We start from the raw sequence: 23,441 nt of genomic DNA, 5'->3' as shown, positions 1-23,441 counted from the left end.
TGTTAGCTTCTCAGGAGGCTAGAGGCAGGAGAGAGATGCACCAAACTTCAGGAGGTGAGAGGCTGCAGTGGGCCAGGGCTCCTTTTACTGTGCACTTCAACCCTGGAGGCAGGAAATAAGACTCCATCTGAAAAAAAAAAATATTTGCTATTGTTACTATAATATTGAAGTAGAAATTCTTTAAAATAATATTTGAAATGCAGCCATTAGCTAGTAGATACTACATGAACTCAAAGTGCTTTGCAGCAGGGGCTGGGGCCGAGACCATCTCATTGTAAGAAAACTAGGACCAGGGACCTTTTAAGACAGATATACTACCATGAAGAAAGTGGAGATTCCCACATGGTGGCTCCCTCTGTCCCAGCAACAGGGAGGCTGGGGCCGGTGGGAATCACCTAAGGAATTGGGAGTTAGAGACCAGCCTGGTCCCAGCTTGTGAGAGTAGAACTGTCCTAACAAAAATGTACAGCGGTAGCGGTGGCTCGCATACTGTAATCCCAGCACTTTGGGAGGCCGAGGCGGAGGATCCACAAGTCAGGAGATGGAGACCCGCAGTGAAACCCGTCTCTACTAAAATAAAAATTGGCAGTGATTTGTGGCCTGTAGTCCCAGCTACTGCAGGAGGCTGAGGGCAGGAGAATGGCGTGACTTGAGGGCCAGACTTGCAGTGAGCGAGGATCGGCATGCACTGCCTCCCAGCCTGAAGGCGACAGGCAAGACTCTGTCTTAAAATCTTTCTAAAATTAAATGGGGCATAGTGGTGGGCTCTATGATGCTTCTCTTGTAAGCAATGACCATGTAAAGACATGTATATACATTTAGAGAAAAGAAAAAAATATAATCCCTAAGTCCCCGACTGACTGGAACAGACCGTCTTGGACAATTGGGACTCAGAGAAAAATTTAAAACTAGGTTCCCTCATGCACCTGTCCTACATTTTGGGAGGCCTTAGAGGTGAAGCGGATCCCAAGGTCAGTCAGACCATCCTAGCTATAGGGTGAAACCTTATCTCTACCTAAAATACAAAATTATTGAAGTGGTGGCAGGAGCCTGTAGTCCCAGCTGGAGGCCACTTAGGGAGGCTGAGGCTGGAAGGCTGGGAGGTGGAGCTTGCAGTGAGCCGAGATCACGCCACTGCACTCCAGCCTGGGCAACAGAGCGAGATTCCATCTCAAAAAAAAACAAAAACAAACAAACAAAAAAAACTGAGTTCCCAGCTATGACTGGGTAGGAGGTAGGACATGCCGCTATATCCAGTCCCTCACTAACTGCCATTATCCTTTCTTTCCTAAGGGTTAAACAGAAACCAGCCCTTTCTAAAGACTTCCTGAACTCTGGCACAGCAAGTGACCAGCATTCTTTCCTGATCACAGACCAGTGAATGCACTAAGTGCCTTCATGTACCTGCTTCACCTTTGGACACATAGGGCCTAATCATAATACATTTAAGTGTTAAGTCTCCACCCCAAAGTGAACAAGGGACGCATGTAACATGCATATTTGCTTACTACACATGTGTATACCCCCTTCATGAATATTCATAGCTTCCCCAGTAACCCGTTGAATATGTACACTTGGCCAGCCCATTCAGCATAAAGTCCTGTCTCATTTTTCCCTTCTTTAAAGTGCTCGCTTTTGGCTTCTGTGGGAGACTTCACTTCCCAGACTGTGGGATGGTCAGCCTGCAAGTTACAACACCTTATAAGAATAAAGCTCTCAGCTGGGTGCAGTGGCTCATGCCTGTAATCCCAGCACTTTGGGAGGCCAAGGCAGGTGGATCACCTGAGGTCAGGAGTTTGAGACCAGCCTGGCAAACATGGTGAAACCTCATCTCTACTAAAATACAAAAATTAGCCAGGTATGGTGGCACATACCTGTAATCCCAGCTACTCAGAGGCTGAGGCAGGAGAATCGCTTGAACCCAGGAGGCAGAGGTTGCTGTAAGCTGAGATCACACCACTGGACCCCAGCCTGGGTGACAGAGTGAGACTCCGTCTCAAAAAAAAAAAGGTCCTCCTTTCCCAGAATTTATAACTCTGATTCTTCAGTTGGTAACAGCCAACGCCATATATGCATTTGTATGCTGTTCGATGCTCCCTGCACCGCGTGGGTCTCAATGCCGGTATTGTAGGTTTTTTGCTTAAGTGATTTGGTACCGACCAGTTCTGCGCCGGCGCTTATTTTTCACTCGGTACTTTCCATATAGTGATTCTCTTTTCCGTGTATTTACTTATTCCATATATTGGCTCGATGCTGGTACCATCAGACCATATGTTAAACTCGCCGTGGTGGCTGACTATTTGCCAGAGGATTGGCACCATGCAATGAGCAGTCAAGAGGAGCAACATGGAGTCCAGTCGCACCATGTTTGTGGTCTTCTACACCTAGCCAAAGCCAATAAACCCCAGAAGTAAACGGAAATCTTGATGACCATCAGTTTCTTTCCATCAGCATTTTATCTTTCTACTCCTCTTCTTTCCATCTTCCATTCTTCTATTTTGTTTCTTCTTTTTTTCTAACTTCATCATCATTTTAGACCTGAACGTAGTACCATGATCTTTTCAGGATTCAAGCTTTTCATGATCTATTATGAAAATTAGGAAAAGTATTCTTCCTTTAAAATTCCTTTCCTGTCTCCTTCTCCACCTCCTTTTCCTATCTTATTAAGAGTAGCTACCATAATGGGAATGGGGAACTTACATGCTGCAGCATTATGTACTATGTTTTATTCTTATCATCTCATTCAATCTTAGAACACCTCAGCTGAATAGGATTATAAGACACTCAACAGTAATAATGTGAAAATATATTAACACTCAAGAAAAAAATGAAAAAAACAAGCAAGATTTTTCATTTATTTATTTTTTTGAGAAGGAGTCTTGCTCTGTCACCCAGGCTGGAGTGCAGTGGCACGATCTCTGCTCACAGCAACCTCCGCCTCCCAGGTTCAAGTGATTCTCTGACCTTAGCCTCCCAAGTAGGTGGGATTACAGGTGCGCTCCACCACACCCAGCTAATTTTTGTATTTTTAGTAGAGATGGGGTTTCAGCATGTTGGCTGGGCTGGTCTCCAACTCCTGACCTTAAGTGATCCGCCCACCTCGGCCTCCCAAAGTGCTAGGATTACAAGCCTGAGCCACCACGCCCGGCCAAGCAAAAATATTCTGATGACTAATCTCGTAAATAGTTTCTGATGCAGCAGGCATAGTCATTCAACATTTTTTTTTTCTTTCTTTTTTTTTTTTTTTTTTGAGACAGAGTCTTTCTCTGTCCCCTAGGCTGGAGTGCAGTGGCACAATCTCAGTTCACTGCTACCTCTGCCTCCCAGGTTCAAGCAATTCTCCTGCCTCAGTCTCCCGAGTAGCTGGGATTACAGGCATGCACCACCACACCCAGCTAATTTTTGTATTTTTAACAGAGATGGGGTTTCACCATGTTGGCCAGGCTGGTCTCAAACTCCTGACCTCAAGTGATCCGCCCACCTCGGCCTCCCAAAGTGCTGATATTACAAGCATGTGCCACCACACCCGGCCAAGCAAAGATATTCTGATGACTAATCTCTTAAATAGTTTCTGATGCAGCAGGCATATTCATTCAACTTTAACTTGCCTCATTTCACCTACAGGATTGACTTTCATCTGTGAATGAAGATGACTTCCACTGAATCTTTCAAAAAATCATATTATAAACACTGATTATTGTAGCTCTGTTAAGCTTAAAGTTCCTACAGTTCTCCTTAAAAGTTTAATAATGTATTTTTTAAAGGTATGGGTAAATCCAGTCTCTATAACAATATCTACAAATGAACCTTTAGTATATCCATACTTCAGCTGCCTACAGTCCTTGGATGCTAACAGCCTCAGACAGAATCTGAGTCCCACCTATGTTTGCCAAACAATCCTGGTTTATAGGGTAATTGAGAAATCTCCGGAACTATTTTCATTTTTCCTTTGGACTAAATCTGTCCTCATGTAGGTAGTAAGGCTATAAATAGTTTAATTTTTTTATTAGCTTAATCAAATGTGCCATATGAAAATTATTCCTGTGGGATGAACAGATATTTGATAAAGCACATATAGTAATATTTTAATTGTAGATCTAAGTGATGGGCATATGAATATTCACTGTACAGTTCTTTCAACTTTTTTAATATGAACGTTTTTAAAGTAAAATGTTCAAAATCTCCTTTGTAAAATATTTATCATATATTCTACAGATATTTATTAACTCCTGCTATATATATACCAGGCACTGGTATATGATGGGAAAGGAGCTTACAGTCTAAGGCAACAAGCTTGCAGAATTGGCTTATGTTGGACTTGGAACCCAAAGCTGAGGACCAGATATTCTTTTTTTTTTTTTTCTTTAAGATGGAGTTTTGCTCTTGTTGCCCAGGCTGGAGTGCAATGGCATGATCTTGGCTCACTGCAATCTCTGCTTCCCGGGTTCAAGCAATTCTCCTGCCTCCGCTTCCCGAGTAGCTGGGATTACAGGTATGCAACCCCGCACCTAGCTAATTTTGTATTTTTAGTAGAGATGGGGTTTCTCCAAGTTGGTCGTGCTGGTCTCACACTCCCAACCTCAGGTGATCCGCCCACCTCGGCCTTCCAAAGTGCTGGGATTACAGGCGTGAGCCACTGCACCCAGCCCAGATATTGTTTTAGCTGAAACAGGAAAACTCCTCTTACCCTACCCAGCTTAGGGGTTAGGGGGGTGAGGGTCTCCAGTCATGTGGGGATTGTTTCCAATCAAAGACTTTGAACAACTGATTGGAAAGCCAATCAGAAAGCTCCACTACCCACCCCCATATCCTCCACATCACTTCCGCATGCCACCCAGTAGAACACTGACCAACCCAATATTGTCCTAAGACTTCCTCCTTTTATTCTGCAAAACCCACTGTCCTTTCAAATCCCTTTGAGTCTCTACCAGATTCCTTCCTTGAAATAGTAACCCACTCCTTTGCTATAGTAAGCTCTGAATTAAGTAGCCATTGATGAACTCAACAGGCATCTTCGTCCTTTTGATATTCCTCAACTATAGTCATCTACATGTTGAACTGAAATCAGTTGTGACAACTCTTCAAAAACAAATACAGTGCTTACATTTGTTTTCTCTATAATTCCACACTCCTTTGTACTGCAGTCTGCTTCTAAGAGAGAAGGGGATCAAGTTCCAGGTAGCTTGCCTAGAATGGCGTATAACCCACTGTGCCTCCTTGTTCAAGAAGATCATCTATACTGTGATTTTCTGGGTGAAAAATGTTGAGGGCCACTAAGTATTCAACTTGACGCATCTATGGATTGGGGCCTATGTTTGTGAGCAAAATAAAATCAATTGTTCTGCAATAAACTGAGTTTCTCCTGGAATCTAGTTAGTGAGATCAACAGATGAAACGAGAGAGCTGGATTTTACACCATTTGTCTGTTAACAATGACAGCAAATACATGAACTGTGCTTAATATATGCCACTGACACCTAACAAAAATAACTCACACATTCAGAACAGCCCCATGCAAAGCGGGCACCATTATCCTCATTTTATAGATAGGAAAACAGAGGCACAAAGGTGAACTTCCCCCAAGGTCACAAAGATAAGTGACAGAACCAGGTTACAAACTCAGACAGTCTGCTTCCAAAATCTATGCTCTTATCCAATATGCTACATTTCCTCTATTTAGGGTTTCATATTATTTAGGGCATTTATTTCTATGAATGTCAGGGGAAAAACATTAGCATAAAAAAATTACCAACTACTCTCTCCTCAATGGGACTATTCTATAGCTTTAAAAAAAAAAAAAAAAGATACCCTACATAAGCGATGAAAAGGTAACCATTTATGAATGCCTGACTGGTAGCCTGGCTGTGGGGCTTCATCTTTTATTGATATGGAAGGTGAACACTGTTTTTCTTTGTATGGCCTTATAAAGATTTACTTAAAAAGAAAACTGCTTCATATACTAATATGGGAATGAGATTTGGTAAAGTTCAATCATAACTCTTGGGAGACCGACTTCTCCACGATTGGCACAGAAGGAAAAGTGCCAATTTTGCTTTTTTGCTAATGTATTTGGTCAATTCCTCAGACAGTCATTGTGCTCTGTTTCACGAGGAGCAAAGGTTTTATGTTTTATAGCAGATCAAAGACTCTACCCTTTTCCTCTCACTTTCCTGCCCAGCCAATTATTTTCCACTTGCTATCACTTAGTGGTGAGCACACGCTGAGCAGGAACGTCGTTCTAGAAGCAGGCCTAGCTGCACTAGATACATTGGATGTTCTGGCTTCTCTACCTACACCTAAAGGGGTAGAAAAGTTCACCTGTATTCATATGGCTAGTTGTTATAATGAATCTAAAGGTAATTTCCCTCCCCATTTCTATTCTGGAAAATGGCTGTTTATTTTATACCTAGCTCAACATCATTAAAACAGAAGAAATCATTTTATTAGGAACCTTGAAATAGATGTCTTAAGCCCTTACTAGCACATGTGATAGGCCTGGACAGCTTTAGGGAATTAGGGCAATTAAGGAAAACTGAAGGTATCTAACTACTACTTAAAATACCTTTTAATGTTTCTTATAATGCAAGTCTGAGGATAAATAAATTTTCTCGCCTTTTGTTTAGCTGTTTTACCCTCTTTTTGAAAGTTATTTTTAATGGATACAGAATTCTGGGTTGACTTTCTTTTTCTCTTTAAGCTCACTAAAGATAGTCCATTGTCAGCTGGGCACGGTGGCTCACGCCTGTAATCCCAGCACTTTGGGAGGCCGAGGCAGGAGGATCACCTGAGGTCAGGAGTTTGAGACCAGCCTGGCTAACATGGCGAAACCCCATCTCTACTAAAAATACAAAAATTAGCCAGGCCTGGTGGTGCCCACCTATAATTCCAGCTACTCGGGAGGCTGAGGCAGGAGAAGCTCTTAAACCAGGGAGGTGCAGGTTGCAGTGAGCCGATGTCATGCCACTGCATTCCAGCCTGGGCGACAAGAGTGAGACTCCATCTCAAAAAAAAAAAAAAGTCCATTGTCTTTTGGACTCTATTGTTTCTGATGAGAAGTTAGCTGTCATTGTGTTGTTGTTCCTCTGGAAATTATGTGTCATCCTCTCATTCCCAGAAGCTTATAAGGTTTTTCTCCTTATTTTAAATAGTCTGATTACGATGTCCCTAGGTATAGTTCTCCTGCTTGGGGTTTGTTTGGTGTCTGGGATTTGTAAATTATGATTTCACCAATTTTAGGTAATTTTTTAAATCATTTCCTCAAATATTTTATCCTTTTCTTGCTCTCCTCCTCCTGTAGGACTCCAATTTCAGTTATGTTAGACTGATACCTTCCTAAGTATTACTGAGGCTACTAATTTTTTCCATCCATTTCTTCTCTAGGTCTTCAGAATATAATTTCTATTGATCTAGCTTCAAGTTGACCAACTCTGACAGTTTCAAGTCTCCAATTTGCTGTTATGCAATCAATTTTTAAATTTCAGATACAGTATTTTTTGGTTGTAGAGTTTCCACTTGATTCTTTTTGGGAGTTTCCATTTCTCAGCTGAGATTTCCCATCTGGGCACATTTCTAGTTTTTTTTGTTTGTTTGTTTTGTTTTTTCCTACTGTCTGGCCTGGGGTCTCTTGTTCCAGCTTTTTAGCATGACTGATAATTTTTGACTGGATGCTGAACATTGTGGATGAAAAATTTTAGAAGCTCTGAACTATTATTGCCTTCCTTCAAAGATGGTTAAGTTTTCTTGTTGAAGAAAGGCTAGGTAATGGATTCCTTTGAAACTTGGTTGTAGGCATTGTTAAGTCTGGCCTATTTAAGTTTTCCTTACTCTTCTGGCACAGCCACCCTGAGGTCTTGATTTAAAGCTTGAGTGCTTACCAAACCCACTCTACTTGAACTCCAGCAACTGTCTCCCCAGCATTTCATAGCTGCTAACATCTCTGTTTGGCTCTTCAGCCTCCCTGCTGTTGTTTTCTTCCAGGATTCTTTTTTTAGGCTTTTTTTCCTTCTAAGGTTCTTGAAGTTCTACTCCTTGCATGAACATTTTAAGCATCCAACAATTACCATAAAATACCACAGACCGGGCACCTTACATAACAGGAATTTATTTCTCACAGTTGCCAGCAGGGTTGGTGTCTGGTGGAGTCTCTCTCCTGGGTTGCAGATGACCGTCTTCTCGCCATGTTTTCACATGGCCTTTCCTTAGTGTATGCAGATAGAGAGAGAGAGAGAAAGCACGCGAAGAGAGAACACCCATGCACAAACATGAGTGCACTCTGGTGTCTTTTCTTATTACTATTATTATTATTATTATTTTTTAAAGATAGGGTCTTGCTCTAAAACCCAGGCTGGAACTCAGTGACATGACCATTGCTCACTGCAGCCTTGACCTCCTGGACTCAAGCAATCCTCTCACCTCAGCCTCCCAAGTAGCTGGGACTACAGGCACACACTACTATGCCCGGCTATTTTTTTTTTTTTACTATTATTTTTAATAGAGACGGGGTCTCACTATGTTGCCCAGGCTGGTCTTGAACTCCTGGCCTCAAGTGATACTCCTGTTTTGGCCTGGGATCCCAAAGGGCTGGGATTACAAGTGTGAGCCACCGCACCTGGCCCGTGCCTCTTCTTGTAAGGGCACTAATCCTATTAGGGGGGCCCTACCCTCATGACCTCGTCAAATCCTAATTACCCCCGAAAGGCCCCAGCCCCAAATACCAGACACATGGGTGTGTTAGAGCTTCAATATATGAATTTTAGAGGGACACAAACATTCAGTTCATAACAGTGAGGGTGGCTCAGATCCCAGCTGGTGGTTGGGTGGGCCACCTCAGCTTTTTAACCTGAGGTCTCTTGTCCTATTTGTGTAGCCCCAGATTCCTCTCTTTCTTCCCATTCAGTTATATGTTTAGTTGTAATATTTCTGCATGGTGTATATGATGTTTTAGTGGTTTAAAAATTGTGCACACTTTGAGAGGCCAAGGTGGGCGGATTACCTAAGGTCAGGAGTTCAAGATTAGCCTGACCAACATGGTGAAACCCTATCTCTACTAAAAATACAAAAAATTAGTCGGGTGCCTTGGCACGCACCTGTAATCCCAGCTACTCAGGAGACTGAGGCAGGAGAATTGCTTGAACCCGGGAGACCGAGGTTGCAGTGAGCTGAGATTGTGTCACTGCACTCCAGCCTGGGGGACAGAGAAAGACTCTGTCTCATAAAAAAAAAAAAGAAAAAAAAAAAGGAAGTTAGATCGCACCACTGTGCTCCAGTCTGGGCGACAGAGCGAGACTCCATCTCAACAACAACAACAACAACAACAAAATGTGCACAAACCCAACCATAACCAAGAGGGTTTTGGTTGTCTTTTATTATCTGAGCAGGCAGATTTACTCTGGAATGGAAAACATTCCTGCAGTTAACTTGTTTTTGCTCTGCTCTTGCCACCTTAACCTAGCACAGCATTTTTTCTATCTCCAGAAATAGCATTTTTAACAATTCTGTGTTGCATTTGTTCAGGTTGTTCCAGTATCTAACAAAATTTTCTTTCATAAACAAGACTCTTGCAGTTGTTAAAGATTCAATTCCAACATATTGCCTACAGCCATCACATTCAAATAGATTAAAAGTAAAAAATACATATAAGTTGCTGAAACGATTCTATTAAAGTTTAAAATCTACAACCTCTTTTTCTTCCTCTGGTACAGCAGTGCTTTTTCTTATGGGTTTCCAAATGAAGCCATTTTAATGAAAAAAATATGCCAGGGCACAAGGCAGAAATGTACACCAATACTTTGCTTTGCTGTGACCTTGGAGCTCTCAATAAGTGTGTCTGCATGTCCCTGAATAATTTACAAAATGGGTTTTTCATGGCTTTGATCACTGTCTAAGCTGGTCTCTTAATTGACCTAGGCAATGGCCTCTTTTTCACATGAGAATGCCTCTTCAGAAGGCAACAAGATTGTGAAGCCAAACTTTGATCTATATCTTTTGATTATGGGAAAAATATGAATGTAATTTACTTATTAGAAACCATTAATTTTTGAAGCCTCAGTTGGCAAGTACAGCTAAGGTGTGGTGTGTAGTTTATATTTATGCCTTCAGCATCCCACTCAAAGAGCTCTTATTTCCCAATCCTAAACATATTTCCCTAGTAATGATAGTTGATGGTTGGTTTGTGATTGCCTTAAAAAGTGATTTAATTTTCATCAGTTTTTTTTCCTTACTCCTAAGGAAGTAGTTTTTCCCTGTTTAGGATTTAAAGACAATTGGTGGATTCCAGAAATTCAGCAAATGTCAACTAGAAAGGGAAATTTGAACTTGAACTTTGGAACAATTTGAACCAAATATTTTTTTCCTTTGTGACATATACTGAAATACCTACACATTTATATTGTTTCAAGTCATTTGTGACTTTTCAAGCTATCTACATTTGCCATGTAATGGGAAGATTAAGTGTGAAACCTGCATTTAATTTAATTAACATGTGTTATTAGCTCAATGGCATGAAAGAGTTAATCTACAGACATCAAATATGTAATATTTATCAACTACTAAATTGTTATCCTTCATCATTAATTGATAGAGCCTTAAACTGTAACACTGTTGTTAAACTATTTGAGTTGAAAGGATTTCCCTCTCTATAGGAACTGGGTGGTAAACCCTTAGCAGGGTGGGAATATATTTCTATTGTTCCCTCAGGAAGTTAAAATGCAAGACATATAAATGTTCACATAACTAAAATCTCTTAGGAAGCTCTGTGTAAAAGCAATAGATGTATTTTTTTTTTTAAATTTCATTTCCATAGTAGCCTTAGGGTGAAAATTCAATTTTAATATCTTAATGTTTACTTCTATTCAGAACTTGTGGTAGAAATGAATATGTCTGGACCCAGAAGTTGAGAATATAACTAAGGTAATTCTGAATTTTAGTATGAAATTTTCTATTGCATTTCTTACTACCTGATAGTTTACGATTTTCTTTTTAATCTAAATAGATTATAAAATAAAGTTCTGGGGCAAATTCCCTAACAGCCCTGGTCTTTCCTGATAGTGAATCAGAGATTATATCTTTCTAGCACTCATTTTGGCAATTAATCATAGACTGCTTAACTGTTCACTATATAACTGTCTTGCCTTCCCAAGAAGATTATAAAAATTTAGAGCATAAGGTTATAAGACTGCCATAATACCTAGTCTCTAGGACTTGATGACTTCCTTTAAAATGTTTCTAAAATTAATCACAATTTTTAGCATGATGTTAGCAGGCACATATGCCAAAATTGCTCACAATATACAGGTGATTAGAAAATTCTTGAAGTGTTTCTTTTCCTTCTTAACTTGAATTCTTAAAAATGATGTCTTTTGGCTGGGTTCACGCCTGTAATCCCAGCACTTTGGGAGGCCGAGGCGGATGGATCACCTGAGGTCAGGAGTTCAAGACCAGCCTGACCAACACGGCGAAACTCCGTCTCTACTAAAAATACAAAAAGTAGCCAGGCATGGTGGCACATGCCTGTAATCCCAGCTACTCGGGAGGCTGAGGCCGAATTGCTTGAACCCGGGAGGCAGAGGTTGCAGTGAACTGAGATTGTGCCATTGCACTCCAGGTTGGGTGACAAGAGCAAAACTGTCTCAAAAAAAAAAAAAAGATGTCTTTTTAAAAATCTAAAATGCATATATATCTTAAATTCATATCTTTCAAAGGGAACCATGCAAGTTTCTAATATAATTTTTTTTTTTTTTTTTTTGAGACAAGGTCTCGCTTTGTCACCCAGGCTGGAATGCAATGGTGTGATCTGGCTCACTGTAGCCTCAACCTCCCAGGCTCAAGCAATCCTTCCATCTCAGCCTCCCAAGCAGCTGGGACTACAGGCATGTACCACCAAACCTGGCTATTTTTCATATTTTTTTATGAAGTTGGGGTCTGGCCATATTGCCCAGGCTGGTCTCGAACTCCTGGGCTCAAGTGAACCTTCTGCCTCGGCCTCCCAAAGTACTGGGATTATAGGCATGAGCTACTGCACCCAACCTCTAATATAAATTTTAAAATGAAAAATAATAAAGGACAATTGTCATCACTGATGGCCATATTTGAGTATTCCGGATTCTATAATCTAGAGAAATTTAGGTTACTGAGCATTAAAATCACAAAGAGGCCACCAAACCACTTTTACTGGTGTTCTATAGGGTGGAAAAATGATGTGAAACAGAAGAAAGAAATAGCTAAAGTTTTTTGTCTCTGGTTTTGGGAGATAAGTAAAGAAGAGAGGCAGCCTGGTATTTATGTCTCTCTACCTCTTGGTTCCCACATTTCCAGGAAGATCTGATATTTTAGAATAGCAGTATGCAAACTGGGGTAAGTACATGAAAGTCTAGAGGTTAAGTACATGTAAACTTCTCTTCAGTAAGCAGGTATGGATAGTTTAAAAGAATTAGTTCCCAGATCCTCAAGTACCATGTCTATTCTCTTCTAAAAGTGATCTTCCTGAGAATGTGCTTGGGGAGACATCATTCTGGTTAATTCTCTCTTCACAAGTATCCTTCTCTGTCATTCCATTGCTATAAGATGCCATGTAGGCCACTGGCCACACCATACCCCCACAAATCTCAGCTTTGTTTTGGAGACAGAGGGAGACAGATTTCCAACCCAGAATACTGCACAGAGCCTAACCAGTAAACAAATAGACATACAAATGAGTGGAATAAAGAGATTTTAAGGCATTCAAACTAAAAAAGAAAAAATAATCATGTACTTTTTCTCAGGGAGCTATTGGAGGATGTCCTCCAACAAAAAGAGGGAGTAAACCCAGAGACAGGTGATCCCCAACAGAGAAGAAATATGAAGGAATCCTGGGAGTGATAATAAGATAACTCAGTACTATCACTGGGAGTGACATTAAACGTAGCTTAAGGATATCTTAAGGTTAGCAGCTATAGTAGACTAGAGAGCAATCCATCCAAGTTCAAGGGAAAAAGCATGAGGGCAAGTAGGGATGTTTCAAGAAGAAAGAAAAGTGGATAGATTATCTGTTGTGTTCCAATGTATTGAGAAATAATTTCCAATTCTGAGGAAAACTTCAAAGATGACCAACACATAGAAAATTAAGTGAATGAAAAAAATGTGACGAATAATGAGACTGCAGTTGTACAAGAAAAGTTATACAGGACAAAATAATCATAGCACAATATATGTTTTAGTTATAAAAATATTTACTGGCTTATAATAATTTGAATACCTCCAAAAATTGGGATATAACACGTTTGGGAGAATGAGGAAAGAAACAATATGTATGTGTGTGAGTGTGTGGGTATATAAAAGAATTACAAGGCCGGGCGCGGTGGCTCAAGCCTGTAATCCCAGCACTTTGGGAGGCCGAGACGGGCGGATCACGAGGTCAGGAGATCGAGACCATCCTGGCTAACACGGCAAAACCCCGTCTCTACTAAAAAACACAAAAAACTAGCCGGGCGAGGTGGCGGGCGCCTGTAGTCCCAGCTACTCGGGAGGCTGAGGCAGGAGAATGGCGTGAACCCAGGAGGCAGAGCTTGCAGTGAGCTGAGATCTGGCCACTGCACTCCAGCCTGGGCGACAGAGCAAGGCTCTGTCTCAAAAGAAAAAAAAAAAAAAAAAAAAGAATTACAGCATTATATTTATGAAAGTAAGTCAACAGTTAATGCCCTAATGCTAAGGTCTAACCTAAACAAGAAAATCCAGACACAGTAGTATACACTAGTAATAGAGCAAAAAGATTTTAGAAATCAGATGGGGAACTTTGAGTGTGATAGACAGAATAATGGCCCCCAAAGATATCCACATCTTAATCCCCAGAAACTGAGAGTATATTGCCTTTTGTAACAAAAGGAACTTTGCAGATGTGATTAAGTTAGGGATCTTGAGATGGGGAGATTATCCTGGATTTATCTAAATGCAGACAATCTAATCACCTGAATCTTTCACAGCAGGTTATCTTTTCTGGCTGAAGTCAGGAAGAGGGAGAAAGATGCAAAGCTTGACAAGAGTTGGACCTGCCATTGCTGGCTTTGAAGATGAAGGAGAGGCCCTGAGCCAAAGAATGTGGATGGCCTTTGGAACTTAGGAATGGGGAAATGAGGATCTCAGTTCTACAACCTCAAATAACTAAATTCTGCCAGCAACCTAAATGAGCAAGTAAACAGATTCTCCGCAAGAGTCTCTAGGAAGGAACCCAGCCCTTTGAACACGTAGATTTAAGCTCAATGAGACTTATGCTGGACTTACCATCTCCAGCCTGTCAGATGATACATCTGTGTTATTTGAAGCCACTAAGTGTGTGATATTTGCCACAGCAGCCAGCAGAAATCTGTTGAGGTACAGTAAAGAAGATATATTTTAAATTCTGTGGTACTTTTTACATGAATACATTTGTTTTCAATATGTAATAATTTTAAAACTTTAGTAAACTAAGAATTTATGGATGTTTTCTTGATGTGATTAAAAATATTTAATTAAAACCATCAGCCTCGGCCGGGCACGGTGGCTCACGCCTGTAATCCCAGCACTTTGGGAGGCCGAGACGGGCGGATCACAAGGTCAGGAGATCGAGACCATCCTGGCTGACACGGTGAAACCCCGTCTCTACTAAAAGTACAAAAAACCAGCCGGGCGAGGTGGCGGGCGCCTGTAGTCCCAGCTAATCGGGAGGCTGAGGCAGGAGAATGGCGTAAACCCAGGAGGCGGAGCTTGTAGTGAGCCGAGTGGGCGCCACTGCACTCCAGCCTGGGCGACAGAGCAAAGACTCCGTCTCAAAAAAAAAAAAACCATCAGCCTCCTTCTGGCTTCTCTTCCATTAGGTACATTTACACATGAATTCTGGTGGCTTATGCAGTCCACGAAATGGGAGAAAGGACCCTGATTCCCAGTTCATTTTGATGTTCCCCTAAGCTTATACTGACATAGCTGTGGTGGTTTAAAGTTGTGGCTGCAAAGTTTTTGGCCTCCCTACTATTAAGGGGGTTATGAACCCTTCCCTTTTATCTGGGCTGGCCTGTGACTGAGTTGACCAGTAAATAGTACCTGTGACAGTAGAGGACTTCTGGTGTGGGTTATAAAAGACCATGGTGCTCTGTCTCATTCACTCTTGGAGTCCTGAGCCACCATCTACAATGTCTGGTTGCACTGAGATCGTCATGCTGCACAAGCCACACGTAGGTGCCCTGATCAACCAACCCTGCTAAGCGGATTCTTCAGCCATCTTTGAACAGACACATGCACAAAGCCTTCCTGTGTAGGAAACTATCTTAGAGCCCTCCAGCCCAGCCCATCTGTCAGCTGGAAAACACTGAGTGCTGCCAACCCTTCTTAGGATAGAAGAACCACCCAGCTGATCCCTACCCAAATTCCAAACCCACGAAATCAGGAGCTGTAATAAATTGTTCTAAGTCAACAATTTAAAGTTTTGGGATAGTTTACTTTGTAACAATAGATGCCTACAATATAATTTTATTAGAAGACAGGTTCTGATCATGGCTTTCACACCCTTAACATCAAATATGGCCTTGGGGATCTTGGCTGAGCTCCAAAAGCCCTGGTGTTTGGTTCTCTGTTGGAGGACAGGAGCCAGTCCCCAACCAAGGTCCTGTACCTGAAGACACTCCCAACTCTTGGTCTCATAAAATCCAACTATCTCCCCAGGAAGGGCCACTTTGTTTTCGCACCCCCAGAACAAAACTTTTTTCCCCTAATGTGCCACATAAAACAAAATGAGCTTTCCTCTAGGTCAGGGATATCCAGAACTCAAGGACTTCAAGACCAGCTATCTCGTTTAACAAAGAAAAAGGGGAAATTTCTCATGGTTCCATGGTAGGAAAAATGCCACCACCTACAACCAACTTCTCACCCCTATAAAACAACATGCCTTATTCAGTGGTGGTGGGTTGAGGCAAAGAGGGAGTGTTTAAATGTTACCGTTAACAAAATAATTATTGGTTACTTATTGTAATGTAGTCAGAGAATGTGGGTTTCATATTTTGTAATTTTTAGAATCTGCTGAGATATTCTTTCTTTTTGAGACAGAATTTCTCTCGTTGCCCAGGCTGGAGTGCGATGGTGCAATCTCGGCTCACTGCAACCTCTGCCTCCCAGGTTCAAGCGATTCTCCTGCCTCAGTCTCCCGAGTAGCTGGGATTACAGGCATGCGCCACCACGCCCGGCTAATTTTTTTGTATTTTTAGTAGATACTGGGGTTCTCCATGTTAGACAGGCTGGTCTTGAACTCCCGACCTCAGGTGATCTGCCCGCCTTGGCCTCCCAAAGTGCTGGGATTACAGGCGTGAGCCACCACACTCGGCCTGAGATATTCTTAAAGTCCTAAGATATGATCAGTTCTTTACATCTTCCAAATGTTTATATTAAATATATATATGAATATGTTTTAAAATACCTGTTAATTACATTATTCAATTCTTGTAATAATAAACGCTTGCATAGTATTCACTCTGGGCCAGGTGCTGTTTCAGAAATTTTAGATAAAGTAACTCTTAAGTGAGAGCCCTCTGAGGTTGGAGCTGTTATTACTACCACAATAAACTTAATCAGTAAAGTTAAGGCAGGGAGAAGCTAAATGGCACTGCTAGTATGTGGCTAGGCAAGGGTTTCCACTCAGGCTGTGTTATTTATATTTTAAAGGCCATGTGGCTTATATAGACTTTATTTCAAGCCACTTATGTTATTTTGAAAGAGTTATAGCATGCCTTATTAATAAGCAAAAAGTTTTATTTGCTGACAACCCTAGTTAACTCTCAACACTTAACATATTTATATTTCTCTCACCTCTGTTACTTCTAGTTACTCCATTTTTGCTTACTTTGTAGAAGTTGTTTGACAATATTGCTGACATTTAAGTATTCTTGTATATTTCTTTATACTGGTGATTTCCTTATTTTTTTTTTCTCCTTTGCTGCTTTTTATTCTAAAGGTTTGAGTCAAAAAGTGACTAGGTGGCCTTAATTACAATGGTTTGAATGAGTTAGTTTGGTTTTCCTTTTTAATCTGCATTCTCTTTATATCCTAGCCTAGTTTCTGGGAGGTGCAAGGCACTGAGTGACTCATTGGGACCTGCTGAGTCATTAGAGAGAGTGCCTGAGGGACAGAGGCCAGACTACAACTTAAGCTATCTGGAATCTTCCCTCTGCTGTCTTACTGGCTGTCTACATGGGGCTACATTTTAACTATGGCTTACAGGTAATCATTTCATGTCATGTTCTTTCTATCTTTTCCCCTCTAACGTGGTAGTAATCATCCTTTATCTCTCCATCTCCCCATCAGGATATTGCAAAGATTATTATTAAAAACAAAATGAAATTATCAGTCCCTTCAGGAATGTTTGCTGTATTAATATAAGAAACCATTCTCATGGTTTCCTTGATTTTTATAGCTGTGCTTATTGTACCCCTTCTCAATGAAGAAGATATGCCAAATTTCTCCCAGAAGCATCTGGCAATGATTTAAAATCAATTCAGTGGCTGAAGAACCCTGAAATTGTCCCAGCGGGTTCTTATCTCTGCCAGGTAAATATTTCCAAGAACTAACATGCTAAGTCTGAGACTGGTTATTCATGATTTAACTTTTAGAGTTGTATTGTTCTTGAGTTTCTTTGGGGTTACCTTTCTTGAACCCCTATGATTTTGTGCATCCCACTCATCTGCGTCAGTGTATGTTCTTCAAGACTGAGGGATACTAGAGCTGGGAGGAACAACCTACTTGCTAAGAAAGGACATTCAATGTGTACTTAATAAGATGTTCAGAGATAGATTTTCCCAGACTGGTCATGGGGTCCCATGCTCTTTCTTTCCTTCCACTCCAACAACTGCAGCATGTTTAGTTTTTGTCTTTAAGTTTGATGACTCACGGCCACCCAGTCATTGCCACACTTCCAGACAGCAAGTCTTTACTTGACCCTGTTCACGTCAGAAGTGGAGAGATCACAAAGATGGCAAGAGAAAACTCTTCTCCCAGGCCTGTCTCCTTTCATTCAGGAATGAAAGTGTTTCTCAACCTTACATCTATTGAATGTCATGGGCTCTCTGGCTCTGCACAGGTGGCTGGAAAAATGAGTATCTTGCTTTTTCAGCATCTACATTGAGAGGCCGGCAAGGAAAAGTGGATGAACAATTAACCGAAGTGTCTGTCACAACTAACACATTCTTTTTCTCTTTTGCTCTCTTCTACTCCACAGAAATCATTGCCTGTCAACAGTCCCCCCTGACCCCGCCACCCCACTCTTGGGAATGGACTCTGACAAACTCACCATCAGGAAAGTTGATGTTACCCATCTAGGATGGAAGAATGGGATTCTGAACTTTGTCACTGTTTCTGAAAGGTCATCAGCTCCTGTAATTGCATGGTTGGGACAGATCTATTTAAACTGCTTTGAAGTTCTCCCAGAAAATTCCCACAAAATTGTGCAACCCAAGGAAATGAGGTGGAAAAAATGGCACTGGCTTCAATTTGCTTCTCACCACGACCCTGTGAAGAAGGCACGTAGCCACTCATATTTGTGATTTAAAAAATGAGGGATCAACAATTAAAGGGGTAACAGTTCTAGGTGCTTGGACTATTAGTTTTGTCAAAAACACAGTCGGTATAGGTTCATTGATAGCTGGCATTCATCATCTGAAATTAGATCCCCCTTTTAAATTATTGTTTCTCTCATTTTCCTTGCTTTTACATAGAAGTTTTTTTTCTGTAAATAGAGAATGGCATGGGATGACATTGCAAATAGGCAATATGCCATACGATCAATTCTATGTATTAATTCCAGAATAGTTTCCTCATTAATAGAAATACAGGATGCATTCTGGTATCATTATCGTTGCCATTTCTCTGTTTTTATTATGTTCAACAAAATATTGTATTCAACAGCTTACCTCAGAAGAGAAGTTTGATGAGGTTTGATTGTCCTTTAGTTTTACCTTTATCACCAAGACAGGACCCAAACCTGTCTTCCTCCTAGTGTGGCAGGGCTGTTGCAATGAAGCATGCAAACAACAAACACATCTTTCTAAAGCTCTCCTTCATCTGAAAATAAAGAAGACAACTTGATGTGAATAAAACCCATAGAATTTTGGAAAATTTTGATGTTTCTCAATCTGCACTCTCTAGTTGGGATTGATTTAACTGAGAGTAACAGAAACTTTGACACTGCTTAAACAAATAAGAGGTTTATTTGTCTTGCAAACAGTATGAAAGTATTCATTTCAGGGCCCAGTGCAACTGCTCCAGGGCCAGGTCATTTGACCTTTCGGCTTTTCCATCCTGCATGTGTAACTGCTGAGCATCTGAGAGTTACATTAGCAAGCCAGGAGAAGAAGAAGAAAGATGAAGAAGGGAGGATAAGTGGCTATAGCAGGAAGTGGAACATTTCCAGAACCCCAATAAATGTATATCTTGCCTAAACTACGTCTCACAACCACCTTTAGCTGCAAGAGAGTCTGGTAACTGTAGTTTTTTCACTGGGCACACTGCCATTCCTGTAAAAATTAAAATTTTCTTAATGAGGATGAAATAGAGACATGATGTTGCCTCAGCAACTAGCAGTGTACACCACACCCATCATCGCCAGGCAAAGTGTAGTGTCTATGATTTCATTTGTTAGTTATCACTTTCAACATCTATTGAAATAGTAAACATAAGCCAAAATGGTATCAAAAACTGATCTACCATATTATTTTGTTTTTCCAATAAGTAATAGTAGCCTTACTCACCTTTGAGAAGTGTAGTTTATTTTATAGGCACAATTTTACATGTATTTCTATTTTGGGGTGTGGGAGTAAGTAAAGATTTGTATCTTGTTTGGGCTGCTGTAACCCAATGCCATACATTGGGTAGCTTATAAACAACAGAAATTTCTTTCTAATGGTTCTGGAGGCTGGGAAGTCCAAGATCAAGGCATCAGCAAATCTGGTGTCCATTGAGGACCCACTTCTTGCTTCATAGATAGCATCTTCTCTAGGGGCCAATGAGCTCTCAGGGGCCTCTTTCATAAGGGTGCTAATCCCATTCATGAAAGCAAAGCCCTCATGAACTGATTACCTCTCAAAGGCCCCATTTCCGAATACCATCACTTTGGGGATTAGGATTTCATCTTCTGAATTTTGGAAGGACCTAAACATTCAGTTCATTTGAATAGTAAAGTGAGCTTGAAAGGGACAAAATTCACTGGATTGTCAAAGGGGTCTGGGATTCATCTTGGGACTGCTGTTTCCCTGCTACACTGTTTGAGCACCTTGGCTTTACCCTTTAAAACCAGGGCCGCTCAACCCTGACTAAACCTGGAAACAATTTGAACTCAAGGCTGAAAAACAGCTTCTGAGTCAATGGGTGGCCCATTTTGGGCTGTGCCTGACCAAGCTATCTGACTGGGTCTGTAGGAACACTCTTGATGGTGTCATGGGCAACAAGTCAATGGTGCATTTAAACAGAGTTAGAGAAGTGCTCCATGCACTGCCTGGTTACATCTTGACTCCAAGGATCTTATCCCAGGAACTTAAATGAAATGGGCATACCAAACTGATGGGCTCATTGTGGACTCAGCCTATTGCAACTATGTTACAAGTTTTTTTTTTCCTTTTAGCTTTTTTTTTTTCTCCAAATCTTTTATTCTTTTTCTCTATTTAGGTTTTGTCTTAGAAACCTTATTAGAAATTTCAAGTTGGAAAGACTTTAAAAAGTCACCTTATCCAGCTCCCTACCTGCAGGAATCCTAGAGCACCACATCCAAGTTTTTCAAATGCGGACACCTAAAGCTGAGACAATCATTATCTCACAAATCTGCCAGTTTTGAGTAACATGTAAGAAAGGTATTTCTTATTACTACACTGATAGCTTCAACTGGAAGATTTCATAATCTCATACCCACAGGGAAACTCTAAAATCTTATTTAACAAAATGACCAAAAAGCTGATGCACTGAGTGGCTGTTACATTGCTAACTCATCCCTTTTGCATAAGCTTTGTTGATTCAGAATTACGTGATAGCTTAAGAGTCTCCATTAGAAAATTTGGAGAAGTATGAATGAAGCATAGCAACAATTCTATGTAAAAGCTGAAGGTTTTGATGGGGTGTGAAAAAGAAAAAACTAAACAGTGTCATGTGCCATTCTGTCATCTTTAAAATTAAAATGTCATGTAAGGACATACATCCTTATAAGGATCATTGAACTTATTCGTCTTCATTTTCAACAGTGAAACAGGTTGTATCTTCTCCCTTCCTTTTTTCTTTCTAAGGCTTATGAGAGTTTCAAGGAGAAGAGGTTAATCAATTTGATTTGGGATAATGAGAGAAGACATTGTGAGATAAGGCTTGAATTACCTTTGGAGAATGAGTATTGAGTGTCTGGTTGGGTGGGATGGGAAAGATTGAAATAAAGACAGATGAATAAATGCAATAATTTTTATTGACTCTGCTTGGGTGGCTAAGTCATTGGATTACTCAAGCCACTATTATGCCCACAGGCAGCCATTACTGTTCATACTTATCCCTTACTTTGGGGAAGGCAAAGCATTTGTTACTCTTGACCCTCTGTATCTGCTGGTTTGAATCCACAGAGCTAGAGGCCTTTTCAGGGGCTTGAACATTGGTAGATTTTTGTATCCACAGGTGGTGGAGGAGAGCGGGGAGGGTAGAGGGTGGTCCTAGAACCAATCCCATGCAGATACCCAGTGATACCTGTATATTCACCTTGTGACCTAGTGTAATTAAATCCTACTGTCCCTGGATGCCACCATTTTAGACCCATGAAACCAAGTGAGAGATCCGGAAAAACCCTCATATCCATATCTGTGCCTCCTAGGGCTTTCTTGGTGTGGGGAAATCCATTGCTTATGATTACAAAGGGAACTCTTCCTTTTCAATGTATATATATATATTTTTTTGAGATGGAGTCTCGCTCTTTTGCCCAGGTTGGAGTGCAGTGGTGCAGTCTCAGCTCACTGCAACGTCTGCCTCCTAGGTTCAAGTGACTCTCCTGCATGCCATCATGCCTGGCTAGTTTTTGTATTTTTAGTAGAGATGGGGTTTCATCATGTTGCTCAGGCTGGTCTCGAACTCCTGACCTTGTGATCTGCCCACCTCAGCCTCCCAAAGTGCTGGGATTACAGGCGTGAGCCACCATGCCCTGCTCAATTTAATATTTACCCTGTTTGTAAGCCAAAGTTAACCAAGGACAAGATTTGACAGCCCACAATTCTCTCTAGGCAAGACAGTTGGCCCTATTTATAAACCTTGATCTAGCCAGCTCTGCTTGGCTCTATGTAAGGGAGTCTTTCCCTCCTATGACTCCTCCAAAAGTGGTGGTGAGACTGCCTGGTAGTAAGGAGGGAAGAATATAGGCTGGTACGAAAGCATTCTAGGAATCTGGCTACAAAACTCAGCTGTGCCCCGAGATGAATGCCCGCCCAGATATTCACTATTATTGGTTCTTTGCCAGCGTCAGGCCTGGGACACTCCTGGGGTCTCTGGATTTGACTTCTGTAATCAAACCTTTTTTTTTGTTTTTTGAGACGGAGTCTCGCTCTGTCGCCCAGGCTGGAGTGCAGTGGCCGGATCTCAGCTCACTGCAAGCTCCGCCTCCCGGGTTCCCGCCATTCCCCTGCCTCAGCCTCCCAAGTAGCTGGGACTACAGGCGCCGCCACCTCGCCCGGCTAGTTTTTTGTATTTTTAGTAGAGACGGGGTTTCACCGTGTTAGCCAGGATGGTCTCGATCTCCTGACCTCGTGATCCGCCCGTCTCAGCCTCCCAAAGTGCTGGGATTACAGGCTTGAGCCACCGCGCCCGGCCTGTAATCAAATCTTAACAAGCAAAAGGTACTTTTCACTCTCAGATCCATTGGTTGTTTCCTGGGGTTTATGACTGATCTTCCTATTAGGACTGAATTATGTCATAAACCGATACTTCTACTCCATCCAATCTGCCGTTTCCATAAAGGAACACAAAGACCCTATGGAACTGTCAAGTCTGACAGGGGAAGGTCTAGGAAAACTGTTCTGGAAAATTCCAACATGAGGGGGAGCCTGGCTAGAGCCGCAAGGGTCAAAGCAGCTGTAAATCCATCAACAAAACAAGCCATACACGAAGGGAAGGAAGACAAGAGTCACGTTTTGCTAAAAAGAGGATTCAAAAGGTTAGGTAACCCCAAAACTAGAAACTGAAATACAACAAAAGTTAAAATAATTAAACAACCATTAAAAAAAAAAAAAAACCAATGAATTGTAAATGAAGCTGAAGATCTGAGAGAAGAAAAGCCACTAGGCCAAAACAGCAGACATGAAAGCTAAATTCAACAGAAATAAGATTAAACTATTTTTGATCCAGAAAGTTGAAAGCCTAGGAAAAGCAGAAGTAAAATCTGTGAGGCTTAAAAAAAAAAAAAAAAAAAAAGTAAAAATTTAGAGGTGGGAGTAAAAAAAATT

At 41.2% G+C, this 23,441-nt stretch overlaps 1 long non-coding RNA gene across 1 annotated transcript; it reads right to left on the bottom strand.

The window, feature by feature from the left end:
• Positions 1-13,590: 13,590 nt before the first annotated feature.
• On the bottom strand, positions 13,591-21,963 carry LOC110741819. Its single transcript, XR_002518754.2, has 3 exons — positions 18,900-21,963; positions 18,281-18,363; positions 13,591-14,335 (listed from the first exon to the last, which is right to left on the bottom strand). It is a non-coding gene; the product is annotated as an uncharacterized LOC110741819 (long non-coding RNA).
• Between the last annotated feature and the right edge of the window lie 1,478 nt (positions 21,964-23,441).

The sequence above is a fragment of the Papio anubis genome, chromosome 19, assembly GCF_008728515.1.
Source record: "Papio anubis isolate 15944 chromosome 19, Panubis1.0, whole genome shotgun sequence".
NCBI classification, from domain to species: domain Eukaryota; kingdom Metazoa; phylum Chordata; class Mammalia; order Primates; family Cercopithecidae; genus Papio; species Papio anubis.
This window is presented reverse-complemented; position numbering and strand designations above follow the sequence as displayed.